Here is a 9,839-nt window from a genome sequence, read left to right as displayed (position 1 = left end):
CGGGCGGCCAGTCCATAGCATCAATGCCTTCCTCTTGTAGGAACTGCTGACACACTCCAGCCACATGAGGTCTAGCATTGTCTTGTATTAGGAGGAACCCAACCGCACCAGCATATGGTCTCACAAGGGGTCTGAGGATCTCATCTCGGTACTTAATGGCAGTCAGGCTACCTCTGGGAAGCACATGGAGGGCTGTGCGGTCCCCCAAAGAAATGCCACCCCACACCATTACTGACCCACCGCCAAACCGGTCATGCTGGAGGATGTTGCAGGCAGCAGAACGTTCTCCACGGCGTCTCCAGACTCTGTCACATCTGTCACATGTGCTCAGTGTGAACCTGCTTTCATCTGTGAAGAGCACAGGGCGTCAGTGGCGAATTTGCCAATCTTGGTGTTCTCTGGCAAATGCCAAACGTCCTGCACGGTGTTGGGCTGTAAGCACAACCCCCACCTGTGGACGTCGGGCCCTCATACCACCCTCATGGAGTCTGTTTCTGACCGTTTGAGTGGACACATGCACATTTGTGGCCTGCTGGAGGTCATTTTGTAGGGCTCTGGCAGTGCTCCTCCTGTGGAGGTAGCGGTCCTGTTGCTGGGTTGTTGCCCTCCTACGGCCTCCTCCATGTCTCCTGATGTACTGGCCTGTCTCCTGGTAGCGCCTCCATGCTCTGGACACTACGCTGACAGACACAGCAAACCTTCTTGTCACAGCTCGCATTGATGTGCCGTCCTGGATGAGCTGCACTACCTGAGCCACTTGTGTGGGTTGTAGACTCCGTCTCATGCTACCACTAGAGTGAAAGCACCGCCAGCATTCAAAAGTGCAGAAAACATCAGCCAGGAAGCATAGGAACTGAGAAGTGGTCTGTGGTCACCACCTGCAGAACCACTCCTTTATTGGGGGTGTCTTGCTAATTGCCTATAATTTCCACCTGTTGTCTGTTCCATGTGAAATTGATTGTCAATCAGTGTTCTTCCTGAGTGGTTTTTTTGCTCCGGGTGAAAAACTGTATTAAACCGTATACTTTTTATTTTTTTTAAACATGGGAGTCAATGGGAACCGTACAGACCTCTATGTGCTTACGGTTCCATACGGTTTTTGACTTTGCACAGGTTTTTTTCTTGGAATTTCAATCAAACAAGTTAAACTTTATTCATAATGGAGTGAAAAGTTAAAAACGTATACTTTTTTTCTTTAAAAAAAAAAAACAGATGCAACCGGACATCATTTTTTAAACCGTATACAGGTTAAAATGTGTCCACACGTTTTGATACAGTTTAGTCCGGTTTTGAGGAATCAGTTTTTCTGTATTGTAATAACGTGGTGTGAACCCGGCCTTACACAGGTGACATTTGTTATTACAGCTCAGTTGCAGCAGTACCGGAGACGACCTATGGACCGGTGTGGCGCTGTTTCTGTAATTGGATTGTAAGCTCTGCTGGTCAGGACTGTGCAGAGTCACTACCACCTTATAGTGACAGATCCGCACGTGGTGACACCGAGGAGAACAGAATCCTGATAACTTCACTGACCCAGAAACACCAAATCGGGAGCGAAGGGAGATAAGACGCACATTAAGATAACGCCTGACGCCGAGATATGGGGGACAGGTCAGCTGAGGAGCCTATAGGGCAGCGGTCTCTAAACTGTGGACCGACAAAACTACAACTCCCAGCATGCCCGGACAGCCAACTGCTGGGAGCCCACTGTTATAGACCGCTGCCCTATAGGGGGCAACCTCCCCTCTGCTACATCAGACTGCAGTAATATGGGACATGATAGGAGAGGCGACTGTAGGATAGGTGAATATATCTATTGTTCTCTGTTATCAGCCATGTCAGGAGAGGAGAGGTGACTGTAGGACAGGTGAATACAATCTATTGTTCTCTGTTATCAGCCATGTCAGGAGAGGAGAGGTGACTGTAGGACAGGTGGAGATATCTATTGTTCTCTGTTATCAGCCATGTCAGGAGAGGAGAGGTGACTGTAGGACAGGTGAATATAATCTATTGCTCTCTGTTATCAGCCATGTCAGGAGGGGAGAGGTGACTGTAGGACAGGTGAATATAATCTATTGTTCTCTGTTATCAGCCATGTCAGGAGGGGAGAGGTGACTGTAGGACAGGTGAATATATCTATTGTTCTCTGTTATCAGCCATGTCAGGAGAGGAGAGGTGACTGTAGGACAGGTGAATATAATCTATTGTTCTCTGTTATCAGCCATGTCAGGAGAGGAGAGAGGTGACTGTAGGACAGGTGAATACTATCTATTGTTCTCTGTTATCAGCCATGTCAGGAGGAGAGAGGTGACTGTAGGACAGGTGAATATATCTATTGTTCTCTGTTATCAGCCATGTCAGGAGAGGAGAGGTGACTGTAGGACAGGTGAATATAATCTATTGTTCTCTGTTATCAGCCATGTCAGGAGAGGAGAGAGGTGACTGTAGGACAGGTGAATACTATCTATTGTTCTCTGTTATCAGCCATGTCAGGAGGAGAGAGGTGACTGTAGGACAGGTGAATATATCTATTGTTCTCTGTTATCAGCCATGTCAGGAGAGGAGAGGTGACTGTAGGACAGGTGAAAATATCTATTGTTCTCTGTTATCAGCCATGTCAGGAGGGGAGAGGTGACTGTAGGACAGGTGAATATATCTATTGTTCTCTGTTATCAGCCATGTCAGGAGAGGAGAGGTGACTGTAGAACAGGTGAATATATCTATTGTTTCTGTTATCAGCCATGTCAGGAGAGGAGAGGTGACTGTAGGACAGGTGAATATATCTATTGTTCTCTGTTATCAGCCATGTCAGGAGAGGAGAGGTGACTGTAGGACAGGTGAATATAATCTATTGTTCTCTGTTATCAGCCATGTCAGGAGAGGAGAGGTGACTGTAGGACAGGTGAATATAATCTATTGTTCTCTGTTATCAGCCATGTCAGGAGGGGAGAGGTGACTGTAGAACAGGTGAATATTATCTATTGTTTCTGTTATCAGCCATGTCAGGAGGGGAGAGGTGACTGTAGGACAGGTGAATATATCTATTGTTCTCTGTTATCAGCCATGTCAGGAGAGGAGAGGTGACTGTAGGACAGGTGAATATAATCTATTGTTCTCTGTTATCAGCCATGTCAGGAGGGGAGAGGTGACTGTAGGACAGGTGAATATAATCTATTGTTCTCTGTTATCAGCCATGTCAGGAGGGGAGAGGTGACTGTAGGACAGGTGAATATAATCTATTGTTCTCTGTTATCAGCCATGTCAGGAGGGGAGAGGTGACTGTAGAACAGGTGAATATTATCTATTGTTTCTGTTATCAGCCATGTCAGGAGGAGAGGTGACTGTAGGACAGGTGAATATATCTATTGTTCTCTGTTATCAGCCATGTCAGGAGGGGAGAGGTGGAGAATTTGGGTGGGATTTAGTCCATTGTTCTTTTGAAGGAATTTTCCGCTATCAGCAAATAATTGTTATTGTGTAATTAAACATTCTACCATTTTTGTATCAGTTCCTCAGTGTAAGATCTCTGCTTGCTGTCATCTAACTTGTAGCGGATATGGAATCTGTTCTTGTCATGTGATGGACGCACGGTGCGCGGTCATGTGATCACAGCTTAAGGACTCGTTACAGTCATCAGTGAGGTGTCCAGAGGGGGCGCTATCACCTGACTGTACAATCACCCCCAGCAGATGAATACTGACTGATCACTCACCTCGAGTGTAACTACAACTCTCAGCATGACCTGAAGACCCCGACTCGGCTCTGGTGTATGAGGACTATAGAGGTGTTGGGGGTCCGGACCTCCATATGAGGATGATACCATATATACAGGGAGGACTGTGCCCCCCCCCCCCATGTACGGTATAAGACAATGACCCTCATCCTCCCCTTATAATTCAGATGGTTTATGAGTCATCACCTTCATGTGATCTGTGAGACACCGGACCCCCACAGATAATACTGCGGGGGTGTAATGTACACAGGGATCATGTGACACAATGTAACAAACAGCTGAGAACCCCCCCCAATAATCAACACAAAGGAAAAACGTACAAAAGAGGAGGAGGGGCCGATATCAGTCCCATCTTATTACAGTCCAGGAGGGGCCGATATCAGTCCCATCTTATTACAGTCCAGGAGGGGCCGATATCAGTCCCATCTTATTACAGTCCAGGAGGGGCCGATATCAGTCCCATCTTATTACAGTCCAGGAGAGGCCGATATCAGTCCCATCATATTACAGTCCAGGAGGGGCCGATATCAGTCCCATCTTATTACAGTCCAGGAGGGGCCGATATCAGTCCCATCTTATTACAGTCCAGGAGGGGCCAATATCAGTCCCATCTTATTACAGTCCAGGAGAGGCCGATATCAGTCCCATCTTATTGCAGTCCAGGAGGGGCCGATATCAGTCCCATCATATTACAGTCCAGGAGGGGCCGATATCAGTCCCACCTTATTACAGTCCAGGAGAGGCCGATATCAGTCCCATCTTATTGCAGTCCAGGAGGGGCCGATATCAGTCCCATCATATTACAGTCCAGGAGGGGCCGATATCAGTCCCATCTTATTACAGTCCAGGAGGGGCAGATATCAGTCCCACCTTATTACAGTCCAGGAGGGGCCGATATCAGTCCCACCTTATTACAGTCCAGGAGGGGACGATATCAGTCCCATCTTATTACAGTCCAGGAGGGGCAGATATCAGTCCCACCTTATTACAGTCCAGGAGGGGCCGATATCAGTCCCATCTTATTACAGTCCAGGAGGGGCCGATATCAGTCCCATCTTATTACAGTCCAGGAGGGGCAGATATCAGTCCCACCTTATTACAGTCCAGGAGGGGCCGATATCGGTCCCACCTTATTACAGTCCAGGAGGGGCCGATATCGGTCCCACCTTATTACAGTCCAGGAATGGCCGATATCAGTCCCACCTTATTACAGTCCAGGAATGGCCGATATCAGTCCCACCTTATTACAGTCCAGGAATGGCCGATATCAGTCCCATCTTATTACAGTCCAGGAATGGCCGATATCAGTCCCACCTTATTACAGTCCAGGAATGGCCGATATCAGTCCCATCTTATTACAGTCCAGGAATGGCCGATATCAGTCCCATCTTATTACAGTCCAGGAGGGGCAGATATCAGTCCCACCTTACAGTCCAGGAGGGGCCGATATCAGTCCCATCTTATTACAGTCCAGGAGGGGCAGATATCAGTCCCACCTTATTACAGTCCAGGAGGGGCAGATATCAGTCCCATCTTATTACAGTCCAGGAGAGGCCGATATCAGTCCCACCTTATTACAGTCCAGGAATGGCCGATATCAGTCCCACCTTATTACAGTCCAGGAGGGGCAGATATCAGTCCCACCTTATTACAGTCCAGGAGGGGCAGATATCAGTCCCATCTTATTACAGTCCAGGAATGGCCGATATCAGTCCCATCTTATTACAGTCCAGGAATGGCCGATATCAGTCCCACCTTATTACAGTCCAGGAGGGGCAGATATCAGTCCCATCTTATTACAGTCCAGGAGGGGCCGATATCAGTCCCATCTTATTACAGTCCAGGAGAGGCCGATATCAGTCCCATCTTATTACAGTCCAGGAGAGGCCGATATCAGTCCCATCTTATTACAGTCCAGGAGGGGCCGATATCAGTCCCACCTTATTACAGTCCAGGAATGGCCGATATCAGTCCCATCTTATTGCAGTCCAGGAGGGGCCGATATCAGTCCCATCATATTACAGTCCAGGAGGGGCCGATATCAGTCCCACCTTATTACAGTCCAGGAGGGGCCGATATCAGTCCCACCTTATTACAGTCCAGGAGGGGCCGATATCAGTCCCACCTTATTACAGTCCAGGAATGGCCGATATCAGTCCCACCTTATTACAGTCCAGGAGGGGCCGATATCAGTCCCACCTTATTACAGTCCAGGAATGGCCGATATCAGTCCCATCTTATTACAGTCCAGGAATGGCCGATATCAGTCCCATCTTATTACAGTCCAGGAGGGGCCGATATCAGTCCCACGTATGGATGTACAGTCCATGAATTGCGCACCACATACATTACTGACCGTGTTCGCTGTAAATGAAGTACACGAGATAAAGTAGGAGGAGTAGTGGGGGTCAGAGGTTTCCGCACTTGTTACTCATCCCAGGTCTAGCGCCCCCTCTGGACGGTCGGCTTTAGACAATCCTCTCCTGTTGGAGGGGCCTTACAGGCAGCCGATTGTCTAGGGACCCCTGGTGATCAGCTGTAATCTGTGATGAAGTCTCCTGCAGCGCCACCACAGGTGAAACGAAGCATTACACAGCGCCCAGAAATCATTAATAGGGGTCATGAGAATAAGAGGAATCAGCGCAAGGTAAACACCGACCAATAGTTACAATTTATGGGGAGTGTAAGATGAACCCCCAGTCTACAATGAGGGGACCCCCCCAATAGTGCTCTGCCCCAATTCTAAGTCCTGTTACACACTGGTCAGCAGACTGTACAGGCCGAGCGCCGAGCTGAACCAATCGCCGCGCAATAGTTCCGCTGTTTGCCCCTTCACTGGCCCTTTAAGGCCGTGTTCACACCCACCAGACGTTTCACGCGCAGCCTCTTATTACTGTTGGAATTTCACTTCTATTTTCCCAAAATCAGAGTAAATATTTTGCAATTATATTGTGAATAGCGCAAATCTCCCCAAAATCATACAAATATGGTAATGACACAATTTGGGAAAATAGAAGTAAAAATGCGTCAGAACAGCCAAATAAATGGCCCGTGTGAACACGACCGTACACCGGCGGGGTATCTGGAGCTCATTCGCCTGATAATTGCCCCAAAGCCGCTGCTGAGTCAGCAATAAACTGCAGGGTCTGACTACACAGGGTTTGTTTGTAGTCTGTTACCATGGAGACGCATAGACGTGCACCGGAGCTGTATACAGCGACCAGATTTCTCCGATACGTCTGCAACAATGAAAACACTTTGTAAATATAGTAAATGCGCCGTATAAACACAAAGCATGCTGGGAAATACCGCGTCTTATACGATCACATGGGATTCTTATTTCTTCAGTACGATCCCCCATTAGGCCGAGTTCATATATTGCAGATAATTAACGCTACTTACTGATCGCTTTTTTTTTTTTTTTGCAGCATAACGCCAGAAATTGACAAATAATAAAAAATAAAGATATTTTAGCACAAGTGTACAGATATTTTAGCACAAGTGTACAGATATTTTAGCACAAGTCTACGGATATTTTAGCACAAGTCTACGGATATTTTAGCACAAGTCTACGGATATTTTAGCACAAGTGTACAGATATTTTAGCACCAGTGTACAGATATTTTTGCACGTACGGTGATTTCGGTCAAATGCGGAAAAAAAAAAAAAAAACGCACGCAATAGTTAGATGCGATCGCGCTCATCAGACACATTGTGTGAACACAGCCCTGAGAGTCCAACGCGCCAATTACCGTCCAATCGTTTCCAGCACCGTAGATCATAACAATAAAGCGCAACAATCTCCTGTATACGGGGGCCACATGTCACCCCCCCCCCCCCCCCTCACTATAGAGACCGCGACGTCACATGACACAAAACAACAAGTAACAGGGCGACTAGTTTCATAAATATATTAGAAATCTCCAGTGATCGGTTCACAGTCTGGATTTCCAGCTGTTGCAAAACTACAACTCCCAGCATGCCTGGACAGCCAACGGCTGTCCGGGCATGCTGGGAGTTGTAGTTTTGCAACAGCTGGAGTCACCCTGGTTGGTAAACACTTAGGATATCAGTGTCACCATGTTCAGGAAATGTGATTCAGACGTTGGCTGTCCGGGCATGCTGGGAGTTGTAGTTTTGCAACAGCTGGAGGTCCACAGTTTGGAGACCACTCGATCAGACACAATCTGATAATCCAGTTGATCCTCAATCAGATCCAGTTGATTCATATTAACCAGACCTGATCCTTATCAATCAGATCTGATTCAGTTGATCCTTATCAATCAGATCCGGTTGATCCTTATCAATCAGATCCGATCTGTTCGTCCAAGCTGCTGGTCATCGGATCACCGATCTGATCGCTCTCCCACAGCCGATCCCCGAACTGATCAGATCCCAGCAGTAACACAACTCACAACCCCGCAGGATCCCGGGACTCCAGACAAGTGCAGCGCTCCCCGGAGCAACAAGTGCGGCACAGCAGGGGGTTCGGTGCAGTGTATCCGCAGACTGATCCCATGTGACACTTACGTGCGGTCCCCGTGCACTGCGGCGATCTGCTCGGTCTGCGGCTCCCGGTGCGGTCGGTGATTCTCCTCACATCTCCCAGGAAATGGCGTCTGGAGCTGCGGGCAGGAGCGGAGCTTAAAAGGGCGACACCACCCGGCGGATAGTGGGGTCCGCAGTGTGAGGGGGCGGGGATCCAGGGGCCACAACCGTCCGGAGAGCACGAGCCCCAATCTTTATATATTGTAGATGGTTTATTATAGGAGCCGATTGTTATGATGCAGATCGTTTATTATTTATTGTTACATTGTTGGTTATTATAGTATTTATTCTTTGTATGTTACATTGTTGATTAGTTATTATAGTATTTATTCTTTACTGTTACGCCGAGCGCTCCGGGTCCCCGCTCCTCCCCGGAGCGCTCGCAACATCCTCGCAATCGCAGCACCCCGTTCAGACCTGCTGACCGGGTGCGCTGCGATACCTCTCCCAGCCGGGATGCGATTCGCGATGCGGGTGGCGCCCGCTCGCGATGCGCACCCCGGCTCCCGTACCTGACTCGCTCTCCGTCGGTCCTGTCCCGGCGCGCGCGGCCCCGCTCCTTAGGGCGCGCGCGCGCCGGGTCTCTGCGATTTAAAGGGCCACTGCGCCGCTGATTGGCGCAAGTGGTTCTAATTAGTGTGTTCACCTGTGCACTCCCTACTTATACCTCACTTCCCCTGCACTCCCTCGCCGGATCTTGTTGCCATTGTGCCAGTGAAAGCGTTTCCTTGTGTGTTCCTAGCCTGTGTTCCAGACCTTCTGCCGTTGCCCCTGACTACGATCCTTGCTGCCTGCCCCGACCTTCTGCTACGTCCGACCTTGCTTTGTCTACTCCCTTGTACCGCGCCTATCTTCAGCAGTCAGAGAGGTTGAGCCGTTGCTGGTGGATACGACCTGGTCACTACCGCCGCAGCAAGACCATCCCGCTTTGCGGCGGGCTCTGGTGAAAACCTGTAGTGACTTAGAACCGGTCCACTAGCACGGTCCACGCCAATCCCTCTCTGGCACAGAGGATCCACCTCCTGCCAGCCGAATCGTGACATTTACTCTTTGTATGTTACATTGTTGATTATTATAGTATTTGTTTTTTACTCTTTGTGTATGTTACATTGTTAGTTATTATAGTATTTATTCTTTGTGTATGTTACATTGTTGATTATTATAGTATTTATTCTTTACTCTGTGTATGTTACATTGTTTCCTTGTTTATTCTTTATATTTACAGGAAAGAACATGATCAATCCCTGTGATCAGGATGATTGCAGCGACGCCATTGGTCTGAAATACATTGTTTTGCGCAAAACAAAACCTTTTTTCATAAAAAAAATTTGTGGATTTTTTTACATTTTTTTTTAATTTTGCTGCAGTTTTCCCCCAAAAAAATGTTGCGCTCAAAATTACAAACCATGTGCATTGGCCTTTTTTTTTCTGGCGTTTGATTCTCTTATTGGATCTTATTTATTTATTATTATTATTTTTTTTATATCAATGTTTTCTTTCTGTATTTTATCCCATGGACTTCTCTATGGATAATAACAGGGCACCATTATGTCTAAAC

The 9,839-nt window shown here is 47.8% G+C and overlaps 1 protein-coding gene across 2 annotated transcripts in view; it reads right to left on the bottom strand.

The window, feature by feature from the left end:
- EPB41L5 (erythrocyte membrane protein band 4.1 like 5) overlaps window positions 1-8,636 on the bottom strand; it is a 53,786-nt gene extending 45,150 nt beyond the window's left edge. Inside the window, exon 1 of one of the 2 annotated variants that reach the window (XM_056534505.1) lies at window positions 8,264-8,636. The gene's annotated coding sequence lies outside the window, so the exon portion shown is untranslated. The remainder of the gene's footprint in view (window positions 1-8,263) is intronic. The other variant, XM_056534507.1, reaches the window with a different exon arrangement.
- Between the last annotated feature and the right edge of the window lie 1,203 nt (window positions 8,637-9,839).

The sequence above is a fragment of the Hyla sarda genome, chromosome 8, assembly GCF_029499605.1.
Source record: "Hyla sarda isolate aHylSar1 chromosome 8, aHylSar1.hap1, whole genome shotgun sequence".
Classification (NCBI taxonomy): domain Eukaryota; kingdom Metazoa; phylum Chordata; class Amphibia; order Anura; family Hylidae; genus Hyla; species Hyla sarda.
This window is presented reverse-complemented; position numbering and strand designations above follow the sequence as displayed.